Source organism: Dermacentor silvarum, chromosome 9 (assembly GCF_013339745.2).
Source record: "Dermacentor silvarum isolate Dsil-2018 chromosome 9, BIME_Dsil_1.4, whole genome shotgun sequence".
In the NCBI taxonomy this organism is placed as follows: Eukaryota; Metazoa; Arthropoda; class Arachnida; order Ixodida; family Ixodidae; genus Dermacentor; species Dermacentor silvarum.
In genome coordinates, this window is record NC_051162.1 from 114,607,621 (window position 1) to 114,622,210 (window position 14,590).

General features: G+C 42.9%; 1 protein-coding gene and 1 long non-coding RNA gene across 4 annotated transcripts in view; both read left to right on the top strand.

The window, feature by feature from the left end:
• LOC119464125 (rab-like protein 2A) overlaps positions 1–14,590 on the top strand; it is a 411,477-nt gene that overhangs the window by 121,375 nt on the left and 275,512 nt on the right. The window lies entirely within an intron of this gene.
• The window catches only part of LOC125940313 (uncharacterized), a 61,741-nt gene continuing 51,493 nt past the window's right edge, over positions 4,343–14,590 (top strand). Inside the window, exons 1-4 of one of the 2 annotated variants that reach the window (XR_007463522.1) lie at positions 4,343–4,480; positions 7,366–7,404; positions 9,847–10,071; positions 13,027–13,156. This is a non-coding gene — a long non-coding RNA (uncharacterized LOC125940313). Of the gene's footprint in view, positions 4,481–7,365; positions 7,405–9,846; positions 10,072–13,026; positions 13,157–14,590 lie in introns of those variants that run through there. The other variant, XR_007463521.1, reaches the window with a different exon arrangement.

Here is a 14,590-nt window from a genome sequence, read left to right on the forward strand (position 1 = left end):
CCAGTCGAATTAGGCTAGAATTACTTAGTTAAAGTTAATGTCATTGTGGAGGTTTTTATAAACATCTTAATGTAATTCTTGATTTCTGTAAGTGCAACCATCGCTGCAGTTTTTGTAGTCAGTGAAAAAAAAATATTTGCTCGAATGCAGGTAAAGAAGCACATTGTGCGCTTTGAGAACAAGCAGAACTCTCTAGCATACACATAGGCCCAGCGTACTTTATAAAGTACACATGAATTTATTTTCTTTGGATGCTACAAAGATAGGCCGTATATGACATGGCATGCTATCGTAATTTACTCCATTCCTATCTCAAACTTACCCGTAAGAATCACCTTCGCAAAGTACCTACTAAATAAGAAACAAAATAAAGAAGTTTCGCGCATAGCCACATTTGCTTTGTTCAACGCCTCTCCAAGATGCATACATCAAATAAATATATATATATATAAATAAATATATCCGCATCCCACGCACAACTGGAATTGATGTAAGCGAAGCTTTCTGGGCTGTTTGCTTTGATTGACGATAATTAGCGGTGATGTTGACGGCGAATGCCTAATTTCTTCAACGTTTAGTCCAACCCGAGAAAGGTGAGTTGATGTTAAACGTTACCTAGCGTGCATCACTGCTGTTTGTCTGCGTAGTGCACAGAACACACAGGGGGGAGTGTTTGCTTGAGGCGTTGTTGTGCACCATACTTCATAACCTCTGAGAGATAAGGACATATTTATTGCCTCGCATGGCACATTGCATCGTGTTAGAAGTATTAAACGTTATTAGAATTATGGCGCTGTACGTGCCGATACCACGATCTGAATGAGGCATGCCGTTGTGGCGGACTACGGATTAACGAGTCCCTAAATCAAGTACAGGAGCGTTTTTTATTTCGCTTCGTCGAAAGGCGGCTGCCTCGGTCGGGATCAAACCCTCGACCGCGAGCAATGCCATCGCCTCAAGGCTACCGGTCGGGAACAGAAAGGTTGATTTGACGTGTAACGGCTTCCGTGTCGCCTAGAACCTACGGTAAGCTTCAGTTGGGCTGTTCTTCCGCACGCCCTGCGTATGTTGTCCTCTTGGCAAACGTGCGTGGCGTTTACTTTTCATAAATAGCAGAAACGTACCGTACCGTATACCTTGAACGTAAATTTATCCCGTTTGCGCGCAAGCACTGTCGTGCCTACAGTAGTAGCATTTCCTTGCCTTCACACGTCACCTTTTCCCTCCCCCCACGCCTGGACTTGTACGTTTGTAGAAAAGTAAGCGCTGCAATTTTTGCGATGCTTTTGCGGGGGTAATGGATAACTACAGCAGTCAAGAAGCTAAGGCGACGATGCCCAGGGAGCCTTAAAGGGCATTGTGCAGATGCGACGCAGTGCAAACGTCCAAACTTGTTTCTAGCGTCGCCTTACCTGTCTGCCGCACTCCTGTCATGTATTCACACGCTCTGAACCAGACCCCGACGTGGTGTGACAGATGGCAACAGCAATAGGAAAGCCGAACGAAGAGGCGAAGACAGCTTCGCTTTAAACAATAGAATGTTGTCGGCTTGGCACCATCATTCTTACTAAAAAATGGCGCACTACAGAAAACAGTATGTTTCTTCTTTAATTATGTGCCAAATAGAATGGGTGCTACACCTTCATAATTACTCTAATCGCGATATGGTTAATAATCGCTGAGGCCGAAACTTCTACAACTGATGCAGAGAGGTAAATGACACCACGCCAACTAGCACAGTGAGCAATATCGTAGGACACTTGAGGTCTTTGAATCCTGTGAGATCCTCTGTAAACTACGTGGCGTGGTCGCTGTCATGTCTTTCACTGACATCGACGTTTTCTATGGTTTGCACGTTGTTATCTACAAACCACCTTATTTTCGATGCATACTCTGATGGTTATGTGCCATGCTTGAGGTTCGTTGTTATTATTATTGTCTTTACACCTCTTTTGTGTCAGCGACGCTGTTTTTTAAGCATGACAACAACGAATTACACACAAACACACCGACAACAGGGAATCGCACGCAATCACACCGCCGCCTTGCTAACAATTTCTGTCCGATGCACAAAATGTACTCCTTCTCGACTGTAGTTAACTTTGTTCTTCGAATTCTTACTCTTAGATCTTTCATTTTTCATGCAACCACACAAGTCTCTCTAAGAAACCACCCTATACCCATTTGGTTCTTGTCCAGTACCCAGTAGGCTGAACACAATCTAAAAGCAGACTTATGTGCGAGCGATGCGACTACTCTAATCATCATCCAGTACAGTATTGCTCAATCTGGCCAAATAAACACATCTGCAGACGCCACTCCTTTCAGAGTATGTGTGCAGGGCAAAGCATTGCGTTAATTGGCTAGCGCTCTTGTTTTACAAAATGGCAGCGAATATAGCATAGTCAAAGGAATGTCTGCTTCACTAGTGGACTCCGTTTTTTTGAGATCCTTTGTATCGTGCATCTTCCATAGGTCGGCCATGTCCAGGTGTACATAGGCCGGTCCGTAGAATATGCATACGTTGTGGAGTCAAACGTTCTTCTTTAAATTGCATTTGGAAACACTCTCTGTTAAAACCTGGGTAAACTTGAGGGGCTGCTTTGTGCCGTGGTCTACGATTGTCGACTCTGTCCACGTGCCGAGACTATAAATCACTGCTTCATAGAATGTAGAGATGCTGCATATTCGGGACGTTCTTCAAAATACGCTCAGAATGGATATTTACCTCATCGCAGGCTGAGTTATGTTTCTACCGTTTAAAAAAATGGCTTGCCTCCCTATGACAAATTTATTGTCTTGGGTCTAAACAGCGTCTGCGGATCTGGACTCGGTAATCGTCATGGCCAAACCCAGCGATCTACAAGATCATTGTATTCTGAACGTGCAGCTTTTGTGATACCTTTCGTGGGAACCTCTGCCGGACTGGATGCACTTAATAGCGCATGTGTTTGTTTTCTTCTGAGTGTGTAGCAATGTCCGCCTTGCATGTAATATATCTTCAATTTTGTTTTCCATGTAAAAAACAGAAAAATATTGCAATATATCTGTAGTTACCGCTATAGACTCCTTAGTACCCACTGCTTCATTGACTAGGTTCATATCCTGATAGGCTGTTGTAGGTAATGTTTATTTTGTTCGCGCTGCGGCATTGCCCAAGCTCGGAGCTACGAGATGCGGTAGCGGCGACCAAAATTGCCGTTGTATGTTGTCGATGGCGACAATGGTTGGCGTCGATGTAATGAAGTGGTCGGACGACAAAACGGGCTTGGCAAACCTAATTTATAGCAATTCATTGCTGTCAGTGCAAGGCGGCTCAATAACCCTTCTGTACAAAGAGCGCAAAGAAAAGATGCAAACGCACGTTCTGTCGGTGTAAGACTATTGAGAACGCACTGCTTGCTGTCTTGTTGCCATAGGCAGATGTGATTGGCGAAAAAAGGCGCAGATCAAAAGAAGGAAGAAAAAAAAGAAAAACTGTGACATAATTTTTTAACACCACGAATCCCAGCGTAGCTACCGCCGATTCTAGAGCAACGCCATCCGTGGGCTGAACGCAAGTAATCGTGTACCAGTGATATTCACGAGTAGACTTTTCACTACCGAAGAATGTTTTGGGATTTCAGCGCTTCCAAAGGGAAATTATTTACGTACGTTCCGCTAAAACAACCTATCTATAACATATTTAACTCACACAGCCACTTTTTTTATAGAAAAGCTAGCTGGCAGACGCGCTGATACTATGCAGGTTAGCTTGGACATTTAGATTCTTCCTCAAGTTTATGGAGCATACCATCTCCGACGAGCAATGGTGGCAAGATATGCGTCTATAATGCACAGTTCTGTAGTTATTCTAATCACTCTGAAGGTAATGCGAAACTTCACGGTACACGGTATTGCGGAACAGGCTTTATCTTAACTGACCCGCCGTTTCATTTAAAATAACAATTGGAACCGCGCGATGTACCAGGTAAAAAAATATATGGCGCGTTCCGTCGACCGTACGTTTATTAAATATTCGCTCGTACGTTAGACACTTCGTTTCCAAAATAGGTACGTAGATGATCAAAGGGTGCCATTTGCATGTCAGGCTCGAGAATGCTTTCGATACTATAGTGAACTCTTTCTAGGGACGTCAATGCCATTACTTTGACGTACTAGCTGAAGGCTATCGTTTGATTTAATAATAAAACGATAGGCAAACTGAATTTCATCAACAAAGGTTTTCAATACTTTTTTTTCTCCTCCCATTTCTTTCACTGTATTTGGCAGGAATCAAACAATAAAAAAAAATTTTGAATATCACTCACTCGTCCATTATATATAGGGACCACCCCACGCATCCCAGTATAGATTTCCTATCAGGTTGGGTATTTTGCAAACATGCACAAATCAATTGTCTTTGCAGTTTTGGCTTTCACGCTCAGCGTACTGCTAATCGTGATTGATGCTAAGCAACTAAAGAAGGCAAAGGATGATCGTAAGTCTCTAAGTGTGATTTTTGTTTTTGTGATATTGCGTATGGGATTAGTGCAGGGGGCTAATAGAAGTATTTTTGCCTTTTATTCGACTCATTGAGCGAACGAAGCCCTGAAAATGGGCTAGTTCTTAAGCCATTCGCCAATATAATTGTTCGCCTTTTTGTGTGTATCAGACTATAACATGCAGTTTTTCTCCAATTTTTAAGAACTCCTAAAATTATGGATCGACAATTTTCTTCCCTTGTATAGAATTTATAAGTGCCTCCCTTTTGTCATTAAAACAGATCGGCAATAGCGGTTACTTTGCTAGATATTAGGACCGGCATTAGTAACTAGTTTACGGCCTTTCAATCAATACACCTGGCTTCTGTACACTCTTCGGTTTATTTCGGTGCTGTACTGATAATGCGCCTTTTCTGCCAATTACTCGGGGTGCAGACCATGTCAAGCAGGATGGATGGCTTTTTGTTTGTACCCACCAAGTGTCTTTGATACTGAAATAGAATGATTGATTGATTGGTTGATTGAGTGATTGATTGAAAACCTATGCGAAGCTTTACTGCATACGTGAGTACTTTCGTTAAAGCGCCATGAAACGGTTACCCTCTGGTGTATTCACCCTATAATATAGTACGAGCATAACGTCTTTTACCTGAACAGCTTACGCGGTGTATAGCTAGGAGCTCACACCCAATGATTCGGGTTCGCAGGCGTTATTGCACGATTGTCAGCCGCTCGTCAAGCAGTGCCGTTCGTCCAGGCGCCGGGAGTAAAATCTTAACTCCGCGTGAGATTCAGTTCAATTCAGTTCCATTCACCGTATACGAGAGGCTCGTCAATGCTTTCACTTAAATTATTTAGCGAGCTTTGACAGTTGAAACGTCTCGCTTCATTTTTGTTTTGTGCAGGTGCGTCTATAGCCGCAGCCTAAAAAACTAATCTCTAAAAGGCGTTTAGTCAGACCTGAGAGCGATAGATGAGGTTATGGCTGCGTAGCTTTGCGTCGATTACCACTCATGAACAACTTCCGCAACGACGAGTGCAAAGTTAGCCATTCTCCACAACTTTCTTTTCAGGGGACCTAAAGGTTATAATAAAAGGTTACGTGTTTCACTGCTTACAATATATGCTCCAGAATAGCGTGGTTCATCCGCATATCAGATGACAGCAACACATTGACCAGGATAGCCCGTCGACCATGCGTAGTGGCTAGGTAACTTAGGCGACAGCGCGCAGTATGAGAAATCACTTAGAAAAAAAGCATTCTGGGATTAGGTCTACGTATCCAACTGAGGACACAATACTTTTAGGAGCACCTCCGCTCCTCCACGTAATGCTACGACTGCGTTCGGCTTGTGACTTGTGCGGTGTCATGTTTTCTTAAGCCATTGGAGGTGTCTCTACAGAAATGTTGTTATGCCGCTGACAATCAGATGAATAAATGAACAGCGTAGCGTATGTAATGCGCACAGAAGGCAATCCGTCATCTCTCAGAGTAACGAGCTGTTGCTAAAACAATGAAACGAAATCGAAAACAGCTTAGAATGTTGAAGAGCGGTGTGGTCATAAAAACTGGAGGTGTAGGAGGAATTGATTCGATCCATGGCGGAGGTAATTAGAGATCGCTGCCAGAGGCTTCGTTTAGCAACAGCGAAAGTAGGCTGATAATGTTGTTGGATGTCGCTGCTATTACGGGCTCTTGCGAGTGCAGAGACGTACTATGATAAAGTAAAACTAGCATGACACAACAAGAACAGGGATGTTCAATGGACACCCAAAGCGCACATGTACTGATATACCTTATATGATCGCTACTTTTACTGCGCACTAGTGAAAAATAGTTATCTTGCATCAGTTTTCAAATTCGCGAAACACGTGTTTTCATTGTGCTGGCAACCATGTACTCTATTGAATGCGGCACATACGGGTGATTGAGCAAAACATCGAGCCCATACCTTGTCTGCCAACCCATTTAACTCAGTTCATCCGGTTCTCGCTTCAATGATTGTAAAGATCGGGACAGGTGCCCCAAAGATTGTGCACACTTGTCGCAGAGTGCTTGCGACTAGCGAAATAACCCCATGTGATAAAACTGTTTCTTAGGGGCACCTTATTTTAACCTTACACTAGATGGCGAATGTTGCTCCCATGTCGTCAGTCATCTTTATAACTTCAACAACAGGGAAAATATATTGTGAGTGTGAGCACAAAGTCATTTCAACATTATCCCATTATCTGCGAAGTTAAATTCTCATACTCTTTATTAGAAGACCATACGTTCCCACTTCAGGTTTGTTGAAAGAACCGTAATCATCTGCAAATATCCCGCCATCCCATTACTGAAGCCTTTTGTGGATGTCGCCATGTATCAGTTCTCATCAACGTTTAATCGCCAAGTGTAAAGTGAAGAAAACTGTGGTACCAAAGCAATGCATATGATTACAGGGATGCGTTTTTAGCCAATTGCTTTATTTTTGTTTTTTACAACTTCGGAATAATATTACACTATTAGAAAGAATGAAACATATAAAAACTGACAATAGCGTTCAAGCGAATTCCACGTCATTTTGAATAAAAACATGCTTGAAAGCAACACTTTATTAAAAAGAACGCTATCTTAAAAACTGAGATGGACAATAAAGTGAATGGTTATTTTGAGGAAAAGCATGCTTAAAAGCAATACGGACTAAAACGTTAGTGAACTCTTTCAGTCGCCTATAAAGCAATATAATGCATTTGCATAGACATACTTATGAGTGTCACCATTATTTAAATATGCTAGACAGAAAAATTACGCATTATTTCTTTCATATCAAAAGAAAAGAAAAATGTGGGCGGGACGACAATACAATATAACAATAATTTATTATTTGTTTCATTTCAGCATGTGACAGGAGAAACCATACCTGCTGGTACCCCGAGAGTAAGTTAAAATTATCTTTATTATTTGCGGATACAGATGAATTTTTCCAACACTGTGAAGTAATTCCAAACACATCTCAGTAATCACTCTAATTTCAGAATGCAGACGCGGTGCATTACTTTAGAGCTATGATTTTAGAGCCAGCAATACACCAGCGAATTGTTTTCTTACGCGTTTCGCCCGAAAGAAGAACTTGCGGCTTTTTTACTCTCATTCACAGTATACGCGCTTTTCTGACACAATTTCTCTTTATTTCTGCAAAATGGTGATAACTCCAAAAATATATACCGCAAATCAAAGCTACATTTGTGGTTTATTACCTTTCTCCAAACAACAATAAAATATTATCAGTAATTATAGTCCGGTACATATATCATGCCTATAGCTGAGGATGTTAGTGAACAGCACATATAGCTGTTATTCACGACCTCTTGGATATGCCCATGTTTCTTGCAATGGAAGCTTGGTGAAATGTTTAATAAAAACACTCATATTGTACAGGGTGTCAACCACAAAACATTAAGCAGAACAAACACAACAATTGAAATTGAACGTCGTGCTGCCATACCAACGTTACAAGCCCATGAAAACCAAAAACATGATCTAGCACATTATAAATAATCCCGTTGTTGCTTCAAGGTTTAGGTTCTAGAACTTTGCCATCATTGTGTAGAAAATTTTGTTTTGTAGAGTCTCTAGTCCAAACCTAGTCTTATACATGCGGATGTCGCGTGACGGAAGGACATATTGTTTGTTCTACGGTTGATAAACAGTGCAGAAATGATGATTTCATTTTATTGCGATAGCAATTTTATGCACACTCTAAGCACATTTTTGCCGTCGGCGTCGCCGTGAGGTTCCGTGTCAAGTCCAACGGCGATAAAACCATCGCTGCGCGCGGTATGCTGTGTGCGCTAGTGAAAGCGTGCAAGGGAGAGCCGGCAACCGCAGCCTAATCTCGCGCACGCGAGAGAGGAAGGCGGCCGGAAGCGCTCGGTCTTCGTTCGCGCATGAGGCACGGCGAGGAGGCGACTAATATAGGGTAATAAATATAGCAAGGCAAATTCAAATTCCATTTGCGAAATATTTACCCTAATAAAGGGTAATTATTATTGCATTAATTAGAGCTAATCAAGAATTATTAAGGATAAATAAATATAATAAAACCTACTCATTTAAATAATAACTAGGCAGCCCTATTGAAAAATCCACATGTCCCGCAACTCCCATATCCAATAATCCGATATAAAACAAACAGGATCTCATACAAAAACCGGTTTTTCCCCATATGTCATAAAATGTTATTGGATGTAGGAGTTACGGGTAATACGGGGCTTTTTCAGTATGGACACATCGCTATCGTACGACTATTTAGGCCTAATAATTTTTAAGCGAAGCTTTATAGGCTCACTTGTCGGCGTCCGCGTACGCGGTATCATCATCAGCACTAGCTCGAGCGTCGTCGTCGTCTTCTTCGGGTTGCACTCGTGCCACTGCTCCCGCGTTCGTCGTCGTCGTCTTCTGCCACAGCTGGCGCCGTTGCCGCTCATCATTCCAGTGCTCACTTCTGTTCTGTCGTCATTATTGGGACGCCGCCTTTACGGGGGTATCAGCCATTGCTTAAGGGGGTATGAGTCATTTATTGTCTTACGTGACGGACAGATTTAATTTTGAAGCACTTTAATTTTGAAGAATCGCAAGCGCCAATGGGCGGGCGAATGCAGCGAACCACGCCGCCGAGCAAACTCGAGACATCGAACGCAAGCGACAACAGCGACGAGCAGACAATCGTACAACGCAACGGAAGGAAAAGTTGCACGAAAGGGAAGGAAAAGTAGAAGGAAAGGGAAGGAAAAGTAGTAGGTCAGGTACCCCCGTTTCCTCGACAGGGGAAGGGCAGGTGATTTTTTAAATCATCGAATCTTCATTTACGTCAATATTTGGGCAATAGTCGCCATCATGTGACCACACGCGTTCGGATACGCGAGAGACGTATGTGTGCATGATGAGCTACTAGAAAAACGCTCACGCACTACCTGACCATTACCACTAGGACGTTTCTGCCGTGATTTTTTTTCGAGTCTGCCTTCTTCACTTGCAAGAAGTTTAGCAAAAAATGCTGCAAGGTTTTTTTTTTTTTTTTTTTGTGCTGATCATGTTTCCAGCTTTTCCACAGCCTGCATAGAGGCAACTGGGAATGCAAAGAGCGAACTATTGCTTCGGCAAGCTGCCCACGTAAAACTGAACATTCGCTGCATTTTTATGATCCGTACTATACGCAATATGCGGACACGACGCAAAGTTTCACATGTGAAATAAAAATGACTTCATGCGGCGTACTGCGTTTTAGCATAACTCTCACCAGCGTAAATACATAATAAATTTAAGCGCGATATTCAATTAAATGCTGCAATTAATGGTAGCTTTCGTGTTTTATTGCAGTGTGCAAAACCTGCCCACCGAAAATCCAGAATGGTTACGTACGAGACTACACATACTACTTCGACAAAGATACTGAGACGTGCGTCAGTATTGTTGGAAGCAGTGACAGTTGCAACAACTTTGACACTATTGAAGACTGCGAGCACAAGTGCGGGATAAGCTCAGAAGATGAAGACTAGGAGCTCTGCTAGCTTGAGGCGGATCTAGAATTGGAAGAAATAAGCGGTAAGTACTTGTTTCCTGTAGTCTTCCCATATCTTTAGAAAAGGTGCCATTAAATAAAAAGCCCTTGCTCTGAAAACTCTCACCAAAGGTTTCCAGAAACCAAGCTGCCCCGAAACTTTTCCCGCTTTCCGTCTCCTGATAATGAGTTAAATATATCATACTAGCCTAACGAAAGAAATATTATACTCGTGACAAATAACGACACATTGAATTTAGCGTTCTGCTTAGTTATGAACTCAAAGTCACGCGTAAAACATTGTTAACAGGACTGTTGTTTTTTTTATTGCGTCAGTTTGCTTACGGCATCAAAAGGAAGTGTTACATATGATTGTTAAGCTTTGTCTTGCATAAAGTCAACTGGACTGTTTTCATTGGCTCTGTCGTATAGCCACGATACACATTAATGAATGCAATGTATGTTGTTATGCGCAGTTTATACGTCCCAAAGGGCCCTTGCCTATATAAAAAAAATGTAGGTGTCGGTACAGCAGTGCGACATTTCCGCTGCCCTGCTTACTTCTGAAAGCCCGTCGAGTGAGAACGAAGCGCGAGAAAGTTGCCGTATATTATCTCATGTGCTTAGTTTCCATACCAACACACTAGGCGGCACAGCTGTTTCGCTACATCTGTTCACTGGCACATGTAGTTGGATGTTGCGCAATTGACGCCATGGGAACGAGAGCCGAGCACTGATTTAACATTAGGTTCAGCGCAGGGCAAGAGAAAACAACTTGTCAGACATGCAACATGACTTAACAAGCGTGCTATAAAGAAGCATTATCGAAGAGCCGTGTCTTTGAACGGCCCCCGGAGATGGTGGTAGGGCAGTGATATGGTTTAAGTCCAGGATGATCCCAGTCTCAGCCACTCAGCCATGTCACATAATGCTGGAAAAAATGGAACGCGTGATGCGATTACTCAAAAAACATTTCGCAGTTTTGTCCGAAATTCAAAGCATCGATTGCAATGCAAATCATTACACAGCTATACGAAGTAACGTGAGTAGTTTAATCGACCGTATGAATTGCTTCTGTCATTCACTAACTAACTAAATTAACACGTATGGTGTCTCGCAGCCACAGGCAAACATGAACGCATCTCACTCGATGACCTTGGACACTAGCTGTGAAAACGCTGGGCCGAGGAAGAGCGGCAGCAGAATTGCCCTTCGTGCTGCCTCGCGACTCAATGCGAACTAAGTGACTAGAACACAGCGCAGAGGAAGCTATCAGCCTTGTGTGCGCCTACACTCTGTTCCCATCGCAGATCGTTTTCATGATAGGGCCTGCGCGACCGCGCTAAGCCGCGCCCTACGCACCCGCCACCGGAGTAGAACGCCTACCTCCCCTTCTCAGTAGATTGCGCGCGACAGAAATCGGCGAGCATACTCCCTGCCGTCCTCTCTTGCGCTTGCTAAATCGAGCCACAATCCTGGGCTTAGCCTCGCATGCTTTCACTCGCACCCACAGCGTACGGCATGCGGCGGCGATGTTATCGCACTTGCGCTCGGAACATCACGGCGACGGCAATGGCGACAAAGATTACGATGGCACAAGTGCGCCTGTGGTGTCTATATAACTGCTGGCGTCGTAAGATTCCCCTTGCTACTGCACGCATGTCAGATGAACTGAATATGATCAGGTATGTTATTTATCACATAGTAGGGAACGATTTAGGGAAACTAGAACTGAATCCGAAATCCTTCTCTCGCACCCGGAAAGGAGAGCAGAGAAGCATTATCAGTTTCTGCTGAACTGCGAGAAAGCCAGAAGTGATGCAGCAGATCTGTTACGTATTGTTGCGGGAAATTAAATTTGGTGATACCAGTATGGCCTTCAAACGACTTTGAAAAGTGGCGAATAGTGATGTGTTGGTTCATCGCTCTCTCAGATGTGAGAAGGCAACGTTTGAAGTAAGGCGTGTTGTTGGGCAAGTGCGTTCGTAGATTAAGCAAAATATTTAAATTACGAGAAGAAGACAAAACATGAACAGAAACAGAGACGCAGACACAAAGCGCTATGTTTCTGTTCACAGCGTTTGAAAACACACACATTCTTTAAACGTGCTTATTTCTGCATTCATTAGGTCAAACCTTGCGCCAGAAAATAGGTAATCTATGTAGGCGGGGGAGGGGGATCGATGTTCTCTTCCTCCTCGAAGTGGAGTGGTCCCGAGGTTGGCACTGCAAGAGACGGCCCGGCCCTTTCTTTTCCCTTAAATAGTCTAGAAAAGCACGCCAAAGCGCGCACAATTTTAAGTGACACAATTAATGCGAAAGTATTCTTCGGCGAGTACCCAAGCAATATATGCCCTTCCCGTGACACCTTGTATCTGCAAATAACTGCATCATTGGTCAAGTTACCGCATGTAATCAATATAATAGGGTAATAGTAGATGATTGGTAGTATTAAAAGAAAAAGCAAGAAAAAATACTTCTGACCGGGATTCGAAGTATGGACCGCAGCGTAGCAGACAGATGTCTGTGTGAGCCACAAACACAAAAAAATGGTTACGTCGCCGCGTCAAGGTCGGAACAGAAGAGGTAAATAAAGAATTTAACACATGTGATCGTTATTATAGTGTAATAGTACTTGATTGGTAGGGCAAGAAAAAAAGTGGTAGTTTCACCAGAAAGGCGAAGCATCGATGGCGATTGCAAATTACCAGACAGCCATACGAAGTAAGGATAGTGCTTTTATCGGCCGTATCAACTTGTAAACATTCGCTTGCTAACTAAATTAACGAGCATGGTGTCAGCGCGCACAGCAAACATGAACACATCACACTCTATGTTGAAAATAAAGCTAGATTTTCAACCTAAAGTATCTTCCCAATGCCCACGGTTAGCTAAATCTGCTTTCCCTTAGGCTATGTGGGAAAGTATGTAGACATACCTGTATGCAGTGCAATTCTGATAAACCTGCTGAAACTAATCAAGATTTCTCTTATTTGCAGGGATCTATTCGCCACTGGCACTACGTGTATATTCTAGCTGAGCAATATTTACAGTGAAACATGGTCCAGAAAAGCGGTGGTGGTAACTGTTATGTGGAAAATATATAGAAATAAATAGTTCGCAATTGAACTTGTTTCGTTTCTCTCTATTATGCGGACGTTCTTTACGATTCGAATATTGTGACGACCACATGAAATGTCAACCCTACTTTACGAAGAATACATGCACTGAATTAAGGCTACATGGCATAGTTTGTCAAGAGACAAATGTAGTGATACTTGACAAGGGCTATTAATGCTTGTATGGGCGACATCGCAGCTTTATATGTGACTGCAGTTTCCTGCCTCTGATTATCAAGGTTATTATCAAGATTATTATAACTCTGCAAGTTTCACTCAGGTTGCCTCAGTGAATTTCACATCTTTACTTTCCCAATATCGGTGAAAAGTACTAAGTAGTTGAAACGAAATTAATAGTTTATATTTTTTATAATTTGTCTATGTTGTTAACATGTGACAAAATAATTGTGGGCGTTTCGTTCAAGTATGCATATCTTGTATTTTTATTAGTTCGAACAAACTTTTTCAAAAGTTGTGCGCAGTTTACACAGATTTTGGGCTGTTAATTGGGATTGCCTGAAGAGGCGGAGGATACTTGATCGACAAATCAGAATGTCGAAGGTCACTCGTTCAAATTACTCAGTAAAGAACCTTTCAAATATTCTCTTAAAAGTACGTGTTCGAATTGCAAAATTGAAGCCGAGGATTACCGAATTCATCTCAGCTTAGCAGAAATGTTAAGACTAGCACCACTTTCAATGTCGCCATTCCAAACATATGCAAAATTGAATTGGCGCTACTGCTGAAATCCCCCCGAACTTCTTGATGCAGGCGTTCAGTGAACTGTTTCGTGGAATTTCAGTGTAGGAATCTAACGAGACGCGAAGAAACCAGACAGAGAGCTACTCATCGTTCCAACTTCATCTTCTTCTCTTCGCAGCGCCCCTGCACACATTTATTCGTCTTTTTCTACATACTCTCGCCCCCCAGTAGCGTTGTCCAATTCGCGCTTGTACGATTTCTGCACTGGTCTTCTTATAAACTTGCCATCTTGAGCTTTCACATGACAGGCTCAGGTTATTCCATCTTGACCAGGGAAGACGTCCACGACTCGTCCCAGTGGCCAAATACCTCTAGAGATGTTAGGCTCCTCGATGAGTACTACATCATCTACTTGTAGAGTGCTACTAGGATGCGATGGGTAGAGGTAAACTTGCCTGCAGCTCGAGGAGCTACTCTTTCTTCCATCGGATCCACAGGTGGTCCACGAGCTTCTGGCGGTATCGCAACTTCTTGCTGAGGTCACGTCGCATGGCTTCAGCACTTCGAGCTTCGTCGTCACTGCTGATTCGCTCTGGAGAGGCAAGAAAGTAACTCCCGACCAGAAAATGAGCAGAACAGAGTGGAGAGGGTTCTCTAGCGTCCGTATCCGTATAGGTTAGGGGTCTTGAATTGATAACCACTTCTTCCTCCAGCAGTACAGTCTCAGTTTGTTCACTGTTGA